The sequence below is a fragment of the Saimiri boliviensis genome, chromosome 11, assembly GCF_048565385.1.
Source record: "Saimiri boliviensis isolate mSaiBol1 chromosome 11, mSaiBol1.pri, whole genome shotgun sequence".
NCBI lineage: Eukaryota > Metazoa > Chordata > Mammalia > Primates > Cebidae > Saimiri > Saimiri boliviensis.
The window spans coordinates 67,079,331-67,098,627 of NC_133459.1; positions in this window are offsets into that span (position 1 = coordinate 67,079,331).

Consider the following 19,297-nt stretch of genomic DNA (forward strand, 5'->3'; position numbering starts at 1 on the left):
CAAACTTTTGACAAAGATAAAGCGAGAATCTTGAAAGCAACAAAAGGGAAATAGCTTGTCATATACAAGGGATATTCAGTAAGAATATCACAGATTTCTCATCAGAAAATTTGGAAGCTGTAACCCTGTGGACTGATATGTTCAAACTGCAAAAAGTAAGAAAAAAAAAAGTCAACCAAAATCTTACATCCGGATAAACTGTGCTTCAAAAGTGAGAGAGAAGTTATAACATTCCCAACAGTACAAAAGCCAGGGTATCTGTAATCACAAGAGCTTTGCTGCAGGAAATTCTTATAAAGAAAATCTTGCAGGATGAAATGAAAAGACACTGGACAGTGACTTAAGCTGTATGAAGAAGTAAGGATCTCAATAAAGATAAATACATGAATAATTATAAAAGCTAGTGTTACTGTAACAACAGTTTGTTTCTCTACTTTTTATTTTTTATGCAATTTAAGAGAGCAATACATTGCAAAGATTTTTAGTCCAAAAACTAATACAGTTAGCTACAGTTTGTTTTCTACATAATTTGAAAAGCTGATGCATTTTTCAAAAATTGTCAGTTTGTGGTTTGGGATACACAATGTATAAAAATATAGTGATGTAACTTTGTGATCTCAACAACCAAAAGAGTGAGAATGGGAATGTAAGGAAAGAAAATTTTTGTACAATATTTAAGTTAAGCTGATATAAATTCAAATTAGAGTGCTGTCACTTTAGTAAGTAAAATATAATCCCCATGATAACCACAAAGAAAATAGTAGCCATAGAATACACATAAAAAGAAATGAAAAATAAATTTAAACGTTTCACTGCAAAAAAAAAAAAATCATCTAAACACAAAGAACACAGTAATGCAGGGAGGAAAAGCATAAAGAAACATGAAAATCAAATTTAAAAATGACAGAATTAAGTTCTTCCTTATCAGCTGTTACTTTAAATGTAAATAGATATTAAACTCTTCAATCAAAAGACAAAAATTGGCAGGATTAATTTTAAAAATGATTCAGTTGTATGTTATTTGCAAAAGACCCACTTTAGATCCAAAGACATTAAAAGTGATAGGATGGAAAAGACATTCCATACAAATAGTAAGTAAAAAAAAGAAGTATTGGCTATATTAATATTAGACAAAATAAGTTTTGAGAAACAGAGGAAATGTATGTTAGTAAAAGGTTCAATACAGCAAAAAGATATACTAATAGATATTATAAACGCCTTTGATCCTAATAGACTATCAAAGTTTATGAAGAAAAATCTCATGGAATTGAAAAGAGAAATAATACTTGGAGACCTCAAGATCCCACCCTTAATAATAATAACAACCAGATAGGAGTAAAAAAAGAGGACTTGAACAACACAATAAATCAACTAGCTCTCACAGACATATACAGAACTTTCTATCCAATAACAACAGCATATACATTCTTCTGAAGAGGACATCAGGTATTTTCCAGGATAGATCATATATTAGGCCATAAGTTCAGTCCCAATATATTAAGAAAGATTTCATAGAATTATCTTTCTGACCATAAGATTATGAAGTTAGAAACCAGCAATGAAGAAAAACTGGAAAATTTACAAATGTGTTGAAATTGAACATCACTCTTAAACAACCAATGAATCAAAGAAGAAATCACGTGGGAAATTAGAAAATACTTAGAGATTAATGAAAATGAAAATGTAACATACCAAAGCTTATATAATGCTGTGAAAGCAGTACTAAATTAAGTTAAGGAACTAGCAAAAGAAGAAACTACAACTGAAACTAGCAGAAGGAAGAAAACTACAAATATTAGAGCAAGGATAAACAAAATAGATGACAGAAAAGCAATAAAGAAAATAAAACGAAAAGTTGCTTATTTGAAAAGATCAACAGAATTGACAAATTTTGCTTACAGGAACTATGAAAAAAAAAAAAAGAAACAAGACTCAAATGACCAAAATCAGAGATGAAAGTGGGGACATTGTCACCAATTCTACAGAAATAGAAACATCTACAAGAGAATGCTTTGAATTACTGTACATCAACAAATTGAATAGCCTACATAAAATAGACAATTTCCTAGAAAGAAAAAACCTATTAAATAATAAACAAACAAAAAATCTGAAAAGACCAAAAGCAAGAAAATAAAAAGTCTTCTGACAAAGAAAAGCCCTGGACCCAATGACTTCACTGGTGAATTCTACCAAGCATTTACAGAATTAATACCAGTCTCTCCAAAATTTTCCAAAAAATTAAAGAAAGGGAGGTACTTCCTACCTCAGTCTATCAGTCAGCATTAGATTGATTTAAAACTAGACAAGGGCATTACAAGGAAAGGAAACTATAGGTCAATATCCCATATGAATGTTGTTGCAAAAATCCTTAACAAAATACTATCAAGTCAAATTAAGAATAATATTAAAAATATTACACACCACGATGGAGTGAAATTTATTTTTGAATGTAAGGATGGTACAACATATGAAAATCAATCAATGTAATACACCATATTAACAGAAAGAAGTAATAAAGCATCAGATCTCATGAGAACTCACTTTCTGTCAAAAGAGCAGGATGGGGAAACCAGCCTCATGGTCCAATCACATCCCACCAGGTCCCTCCCTTGACATGTGAGGTTTACAGGTTTATAATTTGAGATGAGATTTGAGGGGGGACACAGAGCCAAACCAAATTAGGAATTAATCAAGGAGGTGAATGACTTGCACAATGAAAATTACAAAACATTGCTGAAATAAATTAAAGACATAAACAAATAAAAACACATCCTGTGTTAATGGATAAGAAGATTTAATATTGTTAAAATGTCATTTCTACCCCACAAAATCTACACATTCAATACAGTTTCTTTCAAAATTCAAGTGATATTTTGGAGAAATAAAAAAAACCTATCCTAAAGTTTATGTGGACTCTCAATCAGTAAAGAATGCAAAGTGCATTGTTTTGTTATTTGGCAAACTGGAAAACTCACAAATGTGTTTTCTTAATAGTGGCTGATCTGATGCAGATCAGTAATAATACTTGAATTCCATTGTTTTCAAAGGGCATTAATCAGCTAACATTCAATTGCATTACATTCCAATGAAAACATGCTCTTCTTTTCTATTTTCTTTATTCAAAGTCTAATCTAATTGTCTACAGGAGTATTAGTCTAGGATGTAAAAGAGTATCATTCTCCAAAACCATATATTCTTATTATTCAGCTACTTATAAAATTTTCCCTGTTGTTGAGATGAATTGTCAAAGGTCTAAACATGGAAATGACTGTTTTCACTAGGATGATTATAACATTGTAGTTGTCAGGTATGGGGGCAATGCTACGTGACAAACATCCCCCACCTCATCTTAATGCCTTATATCAACTAATATTTATTTTTCTCATTCATGAATCAGTGGGTTATATGGAGTTTTGCTGATCCTGGCTGAATTAGGAAGTACTGGTTTCCAGGCTTCAGGTCAAGTCTGGATCTGTTCCACGTTTCCATCTGACATTGAATTAGGAGCAAAGGAGAACTGGGATAGGCTCCTCTTATAGCAGATTGTAGAAGCTCAAGAGAAAGAGTGGAAACACAGAATGCCTCTTAAGCCTGCAGCTAGGAACTGGTTCAGTGTCGATTCCTCCCCTGTCCTTTTATCAGACAAATTCGCTTGGTCAGGCCCAATATCAGTTGGTCAGGCAAATGTACTCTGGCCATAGTGGGAAGCCTTACACTGTCACATGGCAAACAGCTTGTTATATAACTTTATTAAAGAATTAAGAACAGTAACCCAACATATTTTTGCCTTTAGGAAATGACTTATGTGTATAAAAGGACAATTTCAAATGAGTATTTAAAACATAATCCAAGAAGTTATTCTGGGATCATTATCTGGTATTGTGCCTAGAATGACTGAAACTGAAGGTAGGGCAGATAATTTAAAGAAAGTTTAGAAGGCATAAATCTACTGGTGCTCAATTCAAGACCCAGTTCCGCCATACATCTGGATGATGTTAGGCAGTTTCCATAATCTTTCTGAATTATTTTTCTTAAATCACAAAAACATGTAATAATTCTCTGCCTATGAGGAAAATATGAGATAATGTACTTGGCAATACTTGGCAAAATCTAAAAAAAAAAAAAAAGGAGTTTGATATGATTATCAATTTTATTCAGTTATTTCAAAGTTGTAATTTGAAATTATATAATTGTATAATTGAGAATGCCATATTTTGACCTCTGGCTTGTTTCAAGAGTGACAGATAAAAAAGACTAACAAGCCCATGAAAACTTTAGATGCCTCAAGTAGAGGTCACAAACTCATGACCTATAGACCATATCTGGTTTGGTTTGGCCCACATTGTATTTTACAAACATCTGTATTGATTTTCAATGTAAAGAAATTGGGAAATTTCTCATTAAAATCACAATTTTTTGCTTCTTTTGAAGCATCACAGGATTAAGCACCCTATACCTACATGCCCAATGGCAACAATCTTTCACGGCTATACAGCAACATCTGCTTTAAGGTGTAGAAACTCTCCAAGTCCCCACATTTTCCATTAGCTCTTACTGTGCTACCCCTACCCACTTAATTCATTTCCATTCTCTTTTGGGATCCTTTAAACAGGGCTACTATTTAATATGCATACCTACAAAAGCCAAGAACCAATCAGAAAGGACATCAGTCATAGAAGTGCTGAAACAGTGTTGTGGGGCACATCCCATTGTGATGCTAGGCATTAACTCTTCAGGTGCTGGCGTATGGGAAAATTCAGAGGCTTTTGGGGATGAGGCCACAGTGGCCACAATGGTGGTGGGGACACTCTAGGGGCTTTGTTATTAAGCAATAAAAAAATATTTCAGGCCAGACGCAGTGGCTCAAACCTGTAATCCCAGAATTTTGGGCAGCTGAGGTGGGTGGATCACTTGAGGTCAAGAGTTTGAGACCAGCCTAGCCAACATGGTGAAACCCATCTCTACTAAAAATACAAAAATTAGCTGGGTGTGGTGGTATACCCCTGTAATCCCAGTTACTCAGGAGGCTGGAGCAGGAGAATTACTTGAATCTAGGAGACAGAGGTTACAGTGAGCTAAGATAGCGCCACTGTACTCCCAGCCTGGGTGACAGAGTTAGACTCTGTCTCAAAAATAAATAAATAAATAAGAGAAAAATGTATTTCTTCCTTTTCATAAAAGGCATACACCTATTGTACATATCCTTGAATATCAGACCTATTGTAAAATTTGTATTTTTATTCTAAGAGACAAAGGCATGAATAGAAATATTAACAACCTAAGGAATTGAAATTATTAACAACCTTAGTTCAGAAAACTTGACCAAGTTCCTTGGGAGTGTGGCTAGAATATAGAGGATCAAAATAAATAATTGCTCATTCTGAGAAAGCTGTTTGTTTATTGTGTTATGTCGATGCTGTTCCTTTGTCTGTGTTAGGACAGTCTTTCAGTCATGCATTAAATGAGTTTCTTCTTGGACCTCAGAATTCATTGGCTCCCCTCTGACTGGTCTGTCTCAGACTCTCTTGTTTTTACAAGTTAGGCGTTTAGGTGGTGTCAATGAGATGTAGGTGCTGAGAAAACTGCCTTACTGCTGCTGATCTTTTAGAGATAAGATAGCACCAATTTATGATGTCTCTTAATTAAATATAATGGATTTAGCATTGGAATTTATAGCTTCTTCCTTATGTTCTCCATGTAATATCCGTTTCTGGCTTACCAGTTGTTTAATCTTGTCATCCATAAAAAAGGTAAGTATGCTATTTTATTTACAAGAAATAATATTTTTTCCCATGATCATCTTGAAGATTTTGTGCTTGTGGCAGAAGAAATGAGTTTTTTTTAAATGTCAGTTTTATGATTCTTCAAATAGCATATTTTTCTGAGGTTTCCATTTTTAGAATAGAATGTGCCATTTAAACAGAACAGTCTATTTTATGGTGAAAAAAAATTCTGATGTTACGGTGAAAAAAGAAGAGCAATAATTCAATAGTGCAGCATGACGTGCACCAGAGAAGATAGAATAGGGTGGCTTGGGAGCCTAAAGCTGTATCTATAGTCATTTCTCACTTCATATTCCTCAAACCAGTCACCAAAATACTGATGATTTGCTCTCTTAAGAACTGCACAGCTTCAGGGTACCGAGCTCAATCAGCCTTTGTAGGAGAAGATACACTTGGAATATTTCTCTGGGAGCCCCTTAGAGTATAAAGCTTGGGATATTTTCTTGAAAATTACAGTAAAGAATCTGGGCAATGTGATTTGTATTGCATTGATTTAGAGGCTCCATGAAGTCAGGAAATTAGCTTGCAGATTAAACCCACCACTCCAGAACTTTTTTTTTTTTTTTTTTTTTTTTTTTTTTTTTTTTTTTTTTTTTTTTGAGACGGAGTTTCGCTCTTGTTACCCAGGCTGGAGTGCAATGGCGCGATCTCGGCTCACCGCAACCTCCGCCTCCTGGGCTCAGGCAATTCTCCTGCCTCAGCCTCCTAAGTAGCTGGGATTACAGGCACACGCCACCATGCCCAGCTAATTTTTTGCACCTTTAGTAGAGACGGGGTTTCACCATGTTGACCAGGATGGTCTCGATCTCTCGACCTCGTGATCCACCCGCCTCGGCCTCCCAAAGTGCTGGGATTACAGGCTTGAGCCACCGCGCCCGGCATCACTCCAGAACTTTTAAAAAAATAGTTACAGTGTGTTTCTTGAAACTGCAATAGGCTGTAAAAAGATTTTATGCTGGCTTACTTACTTTGCCAGTACTAATTCATTATGGGTGGTTATATCTGAGATAATTCTCTATATTTCTGAAGAGTCTTCATGACATGCTGGAGGATCAATAAATAAAATAAATAAATAACTCTAAAAATCTGTACATCATTATTTCTTCATTTTTTCTCTCTTTTTTTCTCTAACCTCTGTCTTCTTTCTTCCCACTTTCTCTTACAATCTTCTCTTCCTCTCACTTATTTCTTACCTATTTCTTAAACTCCTTTAGTTGTTATTGAACAGGATTTGAAGCAATTGAAAGTGAAGTGAAGTTTCAGGACCATGCAGAGAAGTGAAGTGGAAAAAAAAAAATCATCATTGTAAAATGTCAAACGGGTTGTCTTATTTCATCCTCAAAAATTTACATGGAAGATATTATTATTATTATTATTATTATTATTATTATTATTACTTCATCAGTTAAAAGAACTGAAGCCAAAAGACCTGAAGTTAAAAGGCTCAATCCTGGTATTTGTACCCAGGTCCATCTTGCATTAAAGCTCCCTTTAATTTTATTTCTTTCCTGAAAATAAATTAGATGAAAAAAAATCTTTCTTTATGTCTAGTGATTTTTCTTCTACCTTTTCAATTTACACTTCCGTTTCCACTTGACCTTTCTTAACTCTTAGGCTAAGTGGAATAGAGAAATAAATAAATAAATCTTATGCTTAGTAAAGTGACAATGAGCTCCGATTTAAATATAAAATGAGTAGGCTATGGGATGTTGTAATACTTTACTCCAGAGACCAAATCTAGTCCCAAAATAATTTTAGGATTAATTGGATGAACTTACTGGTGAGCATCTACCCTGAGTAAGATACACTATTGGGAATACAAAGATAGAAGAGTAAGATATTATTTGTCTTGTTAGGGAATACCTTCACATAGGGAAACATGTATGGAAATCCTAGCCTATAATAAAAGGCCAATTAAAATAGACATAGTTGAGGTACGATAAATGCGTTGGAGAAGTACAGAGAAGAAAGGAGATTTCGTTGTCATGGGAGTTCATTTGTGTTCATTTGTCAAATACATGACATTTGAAATTTTCCTTGAAAGACAAGAAATTTGATAGGAGAAAAAGATGAATATCCATATTTTTAACTGAGAAGATGGCATAAAATGGAAAATATGAGAAGTTGTTTGGAAGTGGTTCGAGAATAGTAAGGTTTGTAAATGACGTAAGAGAAGATACTACTATAAAAAATAGATTGAAATCAAGTTCTGAAAAGCCGTATTTAGCCTGTGTTTTATTTAATAGACATGTAGGAATTATTATGTAAAGTTCAATTTTGGGAAATACCGCAATTTGACCTGTACCTAAATACTTCTAACACTGTATAAAGGATGTACTAGGAAGAGTCTGTGGGCACAATGAGGAGTTAGAAGGCTCTTGTGGTCATGTGGGTAAGAGAGGAGAGATGATGTGTTAGCAGACCATTGCTGGACAACAGACTAGTTCAAAATTTACTGGTTTGAAACAGCAAACTTTTTTTTAATTTCCACAGTTTTGTGGAGAACAGGTGTATTTGGTTACATGAGTAAGTTTTTTAGTGGTGATCTGTTAGATTTTGGTGCACCCATCACCCGAGCAGTATATACTGAACCCAATTTGTAGTCTTTTATCCCTCACTGCCTTCCCACTGTATCCCCACCAAGTCTCTAAGTAACATTGTATCATTCTTAAGCCTTTGCATCCTCATAGCTTAGCTCCCACTTGTGAGTGAGAACATACATTGTTTGGTTTTCCATTTTTGAGTTACTTCACATAGAATAATAGCTTTCAATACCATCCAGGTTGTTGCCAAGTAGTATTCCATAAGTAGTATGCCACTGTGGTATACTACTTATGGAATACTACTTAGTTTTTTAGTATTTGATTAACAAATTGTGGCATGCATATATATATATATATATATATATATATATATATATATATATTCATACATATGCATATAAAACTGTGGCATGTGTGTGTGTGTGTATATATATATATATATATATGCACACACACATATATACACACATATATACATATAAATAAATATATGCACGCATGCCACAGTTCCTAATCCACTCCAGTTATGGGCATTTGGGCTGGTTCCATATTTTTGCAAATGCAAATTGTGCAGCTATAAACATAATGTTCAAGTATCTTTTTTGGATAATGACTTCTTTTTCTCTAGATACCCAGTAGTAGGATTGCTGGATCAAATGGTAGTTCTGCTTTTTGCTCTTTAAGTAACCTCCGTGTTGTTTTCCATAGTGGTTGTACTAGTTTACATTCCCACAAGCAGTGTAAAGTGTTCACTGCATCAAGGCCAATATTTATTATTTTTTGATTTTTTGATTATGGCCATTTTTTTGTGAGAGTAAGGTGGTATCACATCGTTGTTTTGATTTGCATTTCCCTGATTATTTGTGATGCTGAGCTTCTTTTTTATATGTTTGTTGGCCATTTATATATCCTTTATTGAGAATTGTCTATTTATGTACTTAGTGCACTTTGTGATGGAATTTTTTTTTCTTGCTAATTTGTTTGAGTTCCTGTAGATTCTGGATGTTAGTCTTTTGTTGGATATATGGATTGTGAAGATTTTCTTCTTCTCTGTGGGTTGTCTGTTTACTCTGCTGACTTTCTTTTGCTGAGCAGAAGCTTTTAGATTAATTAAGTCCCACCAATTTACATTTGTTTTGTGGTCTTTGCTTTTTGAATTTTGGTCATGAAATTTTTGCCAAAGCCAATGTCTAGAAGAGTTTTCTGACATTATCTTCTAGAATTTTTATAGTTTCAGGTCTTAGATTTAAGTCTTTGATACATTCTGAGATGATTTTTGTGTAAGGTCAGAGATGAATATCCGGTTTCATTCTCCTACTTGTGGCTTGCCAGTTATCCGAGCACCATTTGTTGAATATGGTGTTCTTTCCCTACTTTATGCTTTTGTTTGCTTTGTCAAAGATCAGTTGGCTATAAGTATTTGGCTTTATTTCTGGGTTTTCTATTATGTTCCATTGTTCTATATGCCTATTTTTATACCAGCATGCTGTTTTGGTGATTATGGCCTTATAGTTTGAAATCAGGTAACGTGATGCCTCCCGATTTGTTCTTTTTGCTTAGTCTTACTTTGTCTATGTGAGCCCTTTTTTGGTTCTGTATGAATTTTAGAATTGTTTTTTCTAGTTCTGTAAAAAATGATGGTGATATTTTAATGGAAATTGTATTGAATTTGTAGATTGCTTTTGGCAGTATAGTCATTTTTACAGTATTGATTCTATCATCCCATCCATGAGCATGAGATATGTTTCCCTTTGTGTTATGTCTGATTTATTTCAACAGTGTTTTGTAGTTTTCCATATAGAGGTCTTTCACCTCCTTGGTTAGGTATATTCATAAATATTATAATTTATTTATTTTTTGCCACTGTTTTAAAAGGGGTTGAGTTCTTGATTTGATTCTCAGCTTGGCCGCTGTCAGTGTATAGCAGAGCTACTGAATTGTATACATTATTTTTTCGTACATTAACTTTGCTGAATTGATTTATCAGTTCTAGGAGGTTTTTGGAGAAGTCTTTAGAGTTTTCTGGCTATGCAATCATCATCAGCAAACAACGACATAAAGAAAAAGTCAAAGATTATTTCTTTCTCTTGTCTGATTGCTCTGGCTAGGACTTCCAGTACTCTGCTGAGTGGAAGTGGTGAGAGTGGACATCCTTGTCTTGTTCCAGTTCTTGGAGGGAATGCTTCAACTTTTCCTTGTTCAGTATTATATTGGCAGTGGGTTTGTCATAGATGACTTTTATGACATTGAGGTATGTTCCTTTGTATGCTGATTGTGCTGAGGATTTAAATTATAAAGGGATGCTGGATTTTGTCAAATGCTTTTTCTGCATATATTGAGATGATCATGTGATTTTTGTTTTTAATTCTGTTTATGTTGTGTATCACATTTATTGACTTATGTATGTTAAACTATCTCTGTATCCCTGGTATGAATTCCACTTGATCATGATGGATTATCTTTTTGATATGCTGTTGGATTCAGTTAGCTAGTATTTTGTTAAGAATTTTTTCAACTATGTTTATCATGGATATTGGTCTGTAGTTTTCTTTTTTTCTTCTGTTCTTTCCTGGTTTTGATATTAGGTTGATATTGCCTTCATAGAATTATTTAGGGAGGATTTCCTCCTTCCTTATCTTGTGGAATAGTATCAATAGGATTGGTACCAATTCTTCTTTGAAAGTCTGATAGAATTCAGCTGTGAATCCATCTGGTCCTGCACTACTTTTTAATTTTTTTTTAATTGCCATTTCAGTCTCACTGCTTATTGGTCTATTCAGGGTTTCTAATTCTTTTTGATTTAAGTTAGGAGGACTATATCTTTCCAGGAATTTACTCATCTTCTCTGGGTTTTCTAGTTTATGAAAGTAAAGATGTTCAATAGTAGCCTTGAATATTTTATTGCATTTCTGTGGTGTCAGTTGTAGTATCTCCCATTTTATTTCTAACTGAGCTTATTTGGATTGTTTCTCTTCTTGATTAATCTTGCTAATGGTCTATCAATTTTATTTATTTTTTCAAATAACCAGCTTTTTATTTCATTTATCTTTTGTAATTCTTTTTGTTTCAATTTCGTTTAGTTCTGCTGTGATCTTGGTTATTTCCTTTCTTCTGCTGGGTTTGGGTTTAGTTTGTTCTTGTTTCCATAATTCCTGGAGGTATGAACTTAAATTGTCTATTTGTGCTCTTTCAGACTTTTTGACGAAGGCATTTGAGGCTGTGAACTATCCTCTTAGCACCACCTTTTCTGTATTCCAGAGGTTTTGATAGCTTGTGTTTATATGAAGTTTGAAATTGTTCACGTTGAAAATTTTTTTAAATATTCATCTTGATTTTATTGTTGACCTAATGATCATTCAGGAACATGTTATTTAATTTCCATGTATTTGCATGGTCTTGAAGGTTTCTTTTGGAATTGGTTTCCAATTTTATTCCGCTGTGGTCTGAGAGAGTACTTGATATAATTTCAATTTTCTTGAACTTAATGAGACTTGTTTTGTGGCCTATCATATGGTCTATCTTGGAGAAAGTTCCATGCCCTGATGAATGTATATTCTGCAGTTGTTGGGTAGAATGTTCTATAATTATCTGTTAAGTCAGTTTGTTTCTTTGTTGACTTTCTTTCTTGATGACCTGTATAATGCTGTCAGCAGAGTATTGAAGTCTCTCACTATTATTGTGTTGTTCTCTATCTCATTTCTTAGGTCTAGTAGTAATTGTTTATAAATATGGGAGCTCCAATGTTAGGTGCATATATATTTAGAGGTATGGTATTTTACTGTTGGACAAAGCCTTTAATCATTATATAATGTCCCTCTTTGTCTTTTTCAACTGCTGATGCTTTAAGGTTTGTTTTGTCTGATATAAGAATAGCTACTGCTGCTCACTTTTGGTGTCCATTTTTATGGAATGTGTTTTCCACCCCTTTACCTCAGTTTTTATGAGTCCTTATGTGTTAGGTAAGTCTCCTGAAGCAGCAGATACTTGGTTGGTGAATTCTTAACCATTCTGTAATTCTATATCTTTTAAGTGGAGCATTTAGGCAACAGTAAATATTTTTTACCTTACAGTTTCCATGGGTCAGGAATCCTGGTATGACTAGGCCAGCTGCCTCTGTTTTGAAATCTTTAATGAGGCTGAAATCAGGTTTTTGGCCTGGGATGCAATCATTGCAAGATTCAGGAAGGATTCACTTCGATTTTTATTCACAGGGCTGTTCATCGGCCACAGGACCTTGGTGGCTGGGAGCTAGAAACATCAGTTCCTTGCCATGTGAGCTTCTCCACAGAGTGATTCACAACATGGCTACTAACTTTCCTCAGAGCAAGAGAGAGTACCCAGAAAGGAAGCTTATTCTTTGTAAGCTAATCTTGAAAATGACCTTTTATCAATTTTGCAATATCATTTTTATTAGAAGCTATTTACCTGGTCCAGCCCGTATTTTAAGAGGAGGAGATTACACAAGGGTATAAATGTCAGTAGGTAGGGGTTACTGAGTCCATCTTTGAGGGTGTCTAAAATATAAAACTATCAGGGGCTGAATTATGTCTCCCTTCACAATTTATCTTTTGAAGTTCTAACCCCCAGTACCTCAGAATGTGACCATATTTGTAGATAGGGCTTTAAAAGTGGTAATTAAGGTAAAATGAGGTTGTATGAATGAGCCCTAATTCAACATGACATGTCTCTACAAGAAGAGGAAATTAGGACACAGACATTCACAAGGGAACACCATGTGAAATATGGGAAGAAGACAGCCCCATTAAATAGCCAAAGAAGGAGGCCTTAGACTCAGAGTAATAATAATTCTGCCAGTACCTTGCTCTCAAACTTCCAGCCTCCAGAACTGTGAGGGAATGCATTTCTGTTGTTTAAGCTTCTCTCTTCACCCCTCTATCTCTAATATTGTGTTCTTGCAGCCCTACCAAACTAATACAAGGATGAAAGTCTAAACCTGGGCAGGGAGAGGGGAATGGAATGGAAGGGAAATTTACAAGAAACATTCAACAATTGCACTGTTAGTTCTTGGATAAAGAAGTGGTAAGTATAAGTAAAAGAAAGGGATTTTTAAGTACAAATCAAGTTAAACAAAACTACTTTTCTTTGGTTATTTATTTACTTTTTCTTTATTCAATATGGGAAACAGAACTGATACAGCAGATGCAACATAACCTAATTCCATCTATACATTCAACTATATTTTCTGTCACAGGATGGCCCGGCAGAAGTCATAGAAGCAGAAACTGAGACAGAATTTGAGGTGCAAGATGCAGGGGTTGGCTGGGCACAGTGGCTCATGCCTGTAATCTCAGCATTTTGGAGGCCAAGGCAGGAGGATTGCTTGAGCCCAGGAGTTTGACATGAGCCATGGCAACATGGTGATACCCCATCTCTACAAAAACTATAAAAATTAGCTGGACATGGTAGCATGATCCCATAGTGCCAGCTACTTGAAGGCTGAGGGGAGAGTATCCCTTGATCCCTGGATGGAGGTTGAGGCTACAGTGAGCTATGAATGTGCCACTGCACTTCAGTCTGGGAAACAGAGTGATATTCTGTCTAAAAAAAAAAAGAAATAAACAAAAAATAACAACAACAAAAAAAACAAAACCCAAAAGATATAGGGACCAACATGTATGAAAGAGAAAGCAAGACTGGACAGAGGAAGAAGTCAAACTGTAATGCAGGCCCTCCCTCATCAGAAGCTCTGGAAAAAGTATTGCTTGTTTAAATGTCCCACACTGGACCAAAATGACTAGGCCTTAATAATCTCCAACATCCAGTAACTTCATGTAGGCTGTTCTGGAAGGGCATGTGACCAAGGCAAGGTGGCTTTGCAGCTGAGGCAAACCCTGGAGGAGTTGAAAGTTGGAGATATCTGCAGTCTACTGACTGCTCCGCTTGTGGCTGGGCGGCACATCTGCCTCTGAAGGTGCCTGAGTGATACATTTCCAGTTTTATCAAACCTTCCGGACGAAATACATATTATGAAATAGTATGGTAGCTTGAACTCAAAACTAGACTACATGTAAAAATATCACCAGCCGTTATATTTAAAAAGTTGATTATGTACTAGTCATGATGCTGTCATCTATAACATTATTTTATTTATTTTTAAATAAAACTTTATGAGCATATATTCTTATTTTCATTATGTAGGTAAAAGACAATATTTAGACAAGTGAAGTTACTCCCTCAAAGTCTTGCCATAGACGGAAGACTCGGGAATAAAATCTGTGTCTCTTGACTCTGGAAACTATGACTTAACTACTAATCTATACACCATGTTGATGAATAGATGGTGTCAAACTTGAAGTGTTTCTTAAGTGATGTGCTGGAGGATTTTTTTTTCATATATCTTTACTTTGGGATAGCACTTTCAATGTCTGGATGAAGGCATAACAGACATGCTTGTCAAATCTGTAGAAAACCAAAAGCTAAGAAGCATATAAAATACTTTGGACACAAGAATCAAAGATATTCCTAGACTATAATGATGGTCAAAATTATCAGGATGAAATTTAGAAGGGATACACATTATATTTTACACTTGGGTTCAAAATTTTCCTGCACAAATTCTCAATGAGGGAAACCTAACTTAACAGTGATTCATGTGAGAAAAAAGCCTTAGGGGATTTAACTGACTCTAAGGCAATTCATAAGTGGAAAACTCATTAAGCTTGAATATCAACTATACCTGAATTTAGGTCCTGGTTCCAATACTTACACACGGCTGGATACTTTGGCTTTCTGAGTTCGTAATATTAATCAAAAATGAGAATAGTGATTGATACTATTTGCCTTGACTACTTTAGAGGTAGTCAAGGCAAATAGTATCTTAAGACTATTAGTATTCTTAAGACTATTTTGTGAAGAAATAAACAAGTAAAAAGAGTTATACAAACTTTTGTATAGCACATAAAAGCCAAATCTTTACTGCTATTTTATCATCTCACATCAGACACGCAGGCAATATGAAATACGAAGTATGCGCTTAGAGCAGGATTGTTCTTTAATACACCTGATTTTTCACTGGGCTGCATTCATGTCATCCTTTCTTCAAGTGTTGTGGGGTCTGGGTTTTGTTGAGAGCATTATTTCCAATAGTTGACTTGGAAAAATCAGCATCCCAGTATTAGCTGTGGTTAGATTAGTTAATGTTTTATATAAATCCACTAACAGAAAGAGTAACTACTTATTCTAGAAAGACCGAAAGGGTACAAAAAATGATTATATGAAATTTTACTCTCAGAAAATCTGTGGATAATGTTTAAGTTTACTTTCCACCAGAGACTTTCTGAGTATGAAATTGATTCTAACCAATTTTTCTTTGTTCCTCTCAGTTTTGGGGGAATCAGTAGCTATTCTCTCTCAATGTTGTTGTTGTTGTTTTAAGTTTATCTAAATAGAGAAGGAATAAGGAAACAACAAGCATTAGGGGTCAATTATGTATTAATCACTTCTCTACAGTATTCTACAAATATTTTGTCTCATCGTTGCTCTCAATTTGAAGTTAGAAGAACTGAGGCTTTGTTTAAATAAATATTTTATAAATAGATAAACTATTCAGGTGGTTACTAGAGGAGTTGGATTGGAATCTGGGTTTCTGACTCCAAAGCTCTGCCCTGAACATCCTTCCACACCCATCATGAAGACAACACTGAGAAAAGTGCTTTTAACTCTTTGTGTTCTGTGTTCACATCACCTGTGCCACACTATCAGGGAAAATAGTTACTCACAGAAGAACTGGCAAAGATAGTGATGACAGTTCTTGTTTTGAGCAATAACCTCTTCTATGGAATGAGATGAGGTTTTAAAGGCATGCAACTATCCCTATTCCTGTCCTTATAGCTGTGATCTCCATGAAGTTCCAGAGGCCAGTCAAGCTTAAACATTAAGTAGATTTTATGAAGGCCATACATCATTCAAATTGGTAGTGTAATATCTCAAGCTCAGCCTCAAGAAGTCAACTGTGATAACTATTTATGTAAGTTATAGGTCCTCTGGGACCCTTCAAATTGCAACAATATTCACCAGACCCTCTCAGTTTGATCTCTTACCTACACCATAGTAACACATTCTAGAACAAAACAGTGGAGTCAGTTTGGGGTTAGCGCTTATTAGCAGACATGGAGGAACTTGCCTTCATGTTCTGCCTGCATTTCCAGCTCAGAGCTCTAGGGTCTCTTCCAGTGATTTGCAAGCCTTTAGATCATGGGCCAGTCAGCAATTTAAACATCCTTGCATGGAAGTAAGCACCACTGACCCCACCTACCAAGAATATTGCTTAGATATATAGAAGCTCACCCCAACAAGCCACCAAGAGTGCATTAAATCCTAAGAGCCCCACTTCAGATTCTCAAACTATGCCCTAATCATAAAAAAAAAAAAAACCATAAAATGCTGTAAGATAAGAAGGAATGTGAGATGACACCAAATGGCACTATCTATAGGAACAGAAATGCAGCCTATTAGAGAGCTATAAAAGCACTCTCCTGAGCTTCAAAGGAAGGAAATTTAATGCTAGGCAAGTTTGAAATATTTCCTAATTTCAGACTTCAGTTCTTTACTCTGGGTATCCAGACAGCCCACACTTTCCCATATAATATTTGTGAAAGTGCTCTGCAAATATAATGTGCTATTTAAAATTTTGGAGTTGTTATTATTTTGTTGACTGCCATACCTTTGGCTAGGAGCAGAGCAGTGTGATATTCAAGTTGGACTCCACCAAGAGAAACAGAGCATTCCTCTCTGACTAAAAAAATCCTCTGACTAGCACTTTGGGAGGCCGAGGCAGGCCGATCACGAGGTCAAGGGATCGAGATCATCCTGGTCAACATGATGAAACCCCATCTCTACTAAAAATTAGCTGGGCGTGGTGGCGCCTGCCTATAATCCCAGCTACTTGGGAAGCTGAGGCAGGAGAATTGCCTGAACCCAGGAGGTGGAGGTTGTGGTGAGCTAAGATTGCACCATTGCACTCCAGCCTGGATGACAAGAGCGAAACTCCATCAAAAAAAAAAAAAAAAAAAAAAAAAATCCTCTGAAAGAGGTTCATGGTGGGAGTGAAAATCATCATTCTATGACCTGGAGGACATTCTTGGCATATCACGTAATTGAACCTGGGGAGTAAAACAGGCTTAGCTCAGATTTTCTTACCTTCTTCTAAGGAATTTGGTGCCAACAAATATGGCTTATTACAATGAACAAACCAACTAAGAGTTGTTCTGATTCTAAATAATTACTTGATCCATCAGCATAGACTATACTCTTGAGCCATGTTTAAAAAGTCTTATATAGCAGCAAGCTTCTGTTTTGACAGAATGAACCTCTGGCATACAGAGAGCATAAAGTAAACAGGAATTAACCTTTTCAAACCTGAAAATCGGCCAACATGAGGTTACCTCAATGACTCATAAGAGGCCTTTGAAATTCTTCCCACTTTCCATGTAAGGTAATTAGTCAGAGCCCAACTCACCAGAACATTCGAGAAAACAGAGTATCTTCACAGTCTTTACTCTTGTTGAATAAAAAGACAAATAATGGGGATATTAACTAGTTATTTTTGTTTCCTTTCATAATGATTCTAATTAGAAAATCTGAATTTCAGGATAAAAAGTAAATTGATGACACAATAAATTTTCCAGACCCTGCTCTTGATTTGACAGAATCATTACCCCTCCACGCAGCCCATTCCGCAGCTGGGCACCTAGCAATGTCATCAAATGCTGAATATAATCTAATTCCTTGAAAACTTCTCTTTGGCACATTAATTATGCCATCTCCTCTCTGGTGTTATAAACCCTTCTGGGGATTTGGTGCCCATCCCTCTACTGATATTTCTTATTTCAAGATCGCCAGTGACCACCACATGGCCAAATATAATGGGCAATTGTATTGGTTTCCTAGAGTTGAAACAACAAAGTACCACAGACTGGGTGGCTTAAAGAACAGAAATGTATTTTCTCACAATTCTGGAGGTTAGAAGTCTGAGATCATGGCATTGGCAGGGTTGCTTTCTTCTGAGGCTTCTCTCCTTGGCCTGTAGAGGGCTGCCTTTCTGTGTCTTCATATGATATTTCCCTATGTACTTGTTTAAGACCATATTTCCTCCTTGTATAAGGACAATAGTCAGATTGAGTGAGAACGTAGCCTAATTATCTCATTTTAACTTAATCACCTCTTAAAAGACCCTACCTCTAATATAATCATATATTGAGGTACTGAGGTTTAGGTCTCATTTGCTAAACCCTCCATCTTTGCAATTTCTAAAACCTTAGCGTGCTCACTTTAATTAATTCTGTCTATACTCACACCATAGGTGATCTGATTTTGTCCCAGAAAATAAAAACTACGTATATGAATGGCCCTCACATGTATATATCTAGTACCCTCTATATATGCTTTCAAGTTCTGTGGTTTCAGTTAATCACTGTATAGCACAAGAAGATATTTTGAGGGAGAGAGAGAGTGCATATTCATATACTCTCTATTACAGTATATTGTTATAATTGTTCTACTTTATTATTAGTTATTGTTGTTAATCTTTTACTGAGCCTAATTTATAAATTAAACTTGATTATCGGTATGCATGTATACGAATAAACCATATATATAGGGTTTGGTACCATCCGCAGTTTTGGGCATCCACTGGGGGTCTTGGAATATATCTCCTACAGGTAAGGGGGGACACCATTCACTCCAAGGCAAGAGACTTTTTCCCTGGTGCCGATATATCTAACACATATGTCTAACTGCCTACTTAACTTATTCAAAATCAAATTTCTGATCTAACTCCCACTTCAAACCTGCTACTTATGCTTCTTCCCTGTCACAGTAAGTGACATTTCTACTTACCAATTACTTGGGCCAACATTTTGGAGCTATCCTCAATTTAATTATTTCTTTTATGTCCCACATCAATTCCAACACAGCTTTACTTTTAAAGTATAACCAGGATGCATTTGGTTC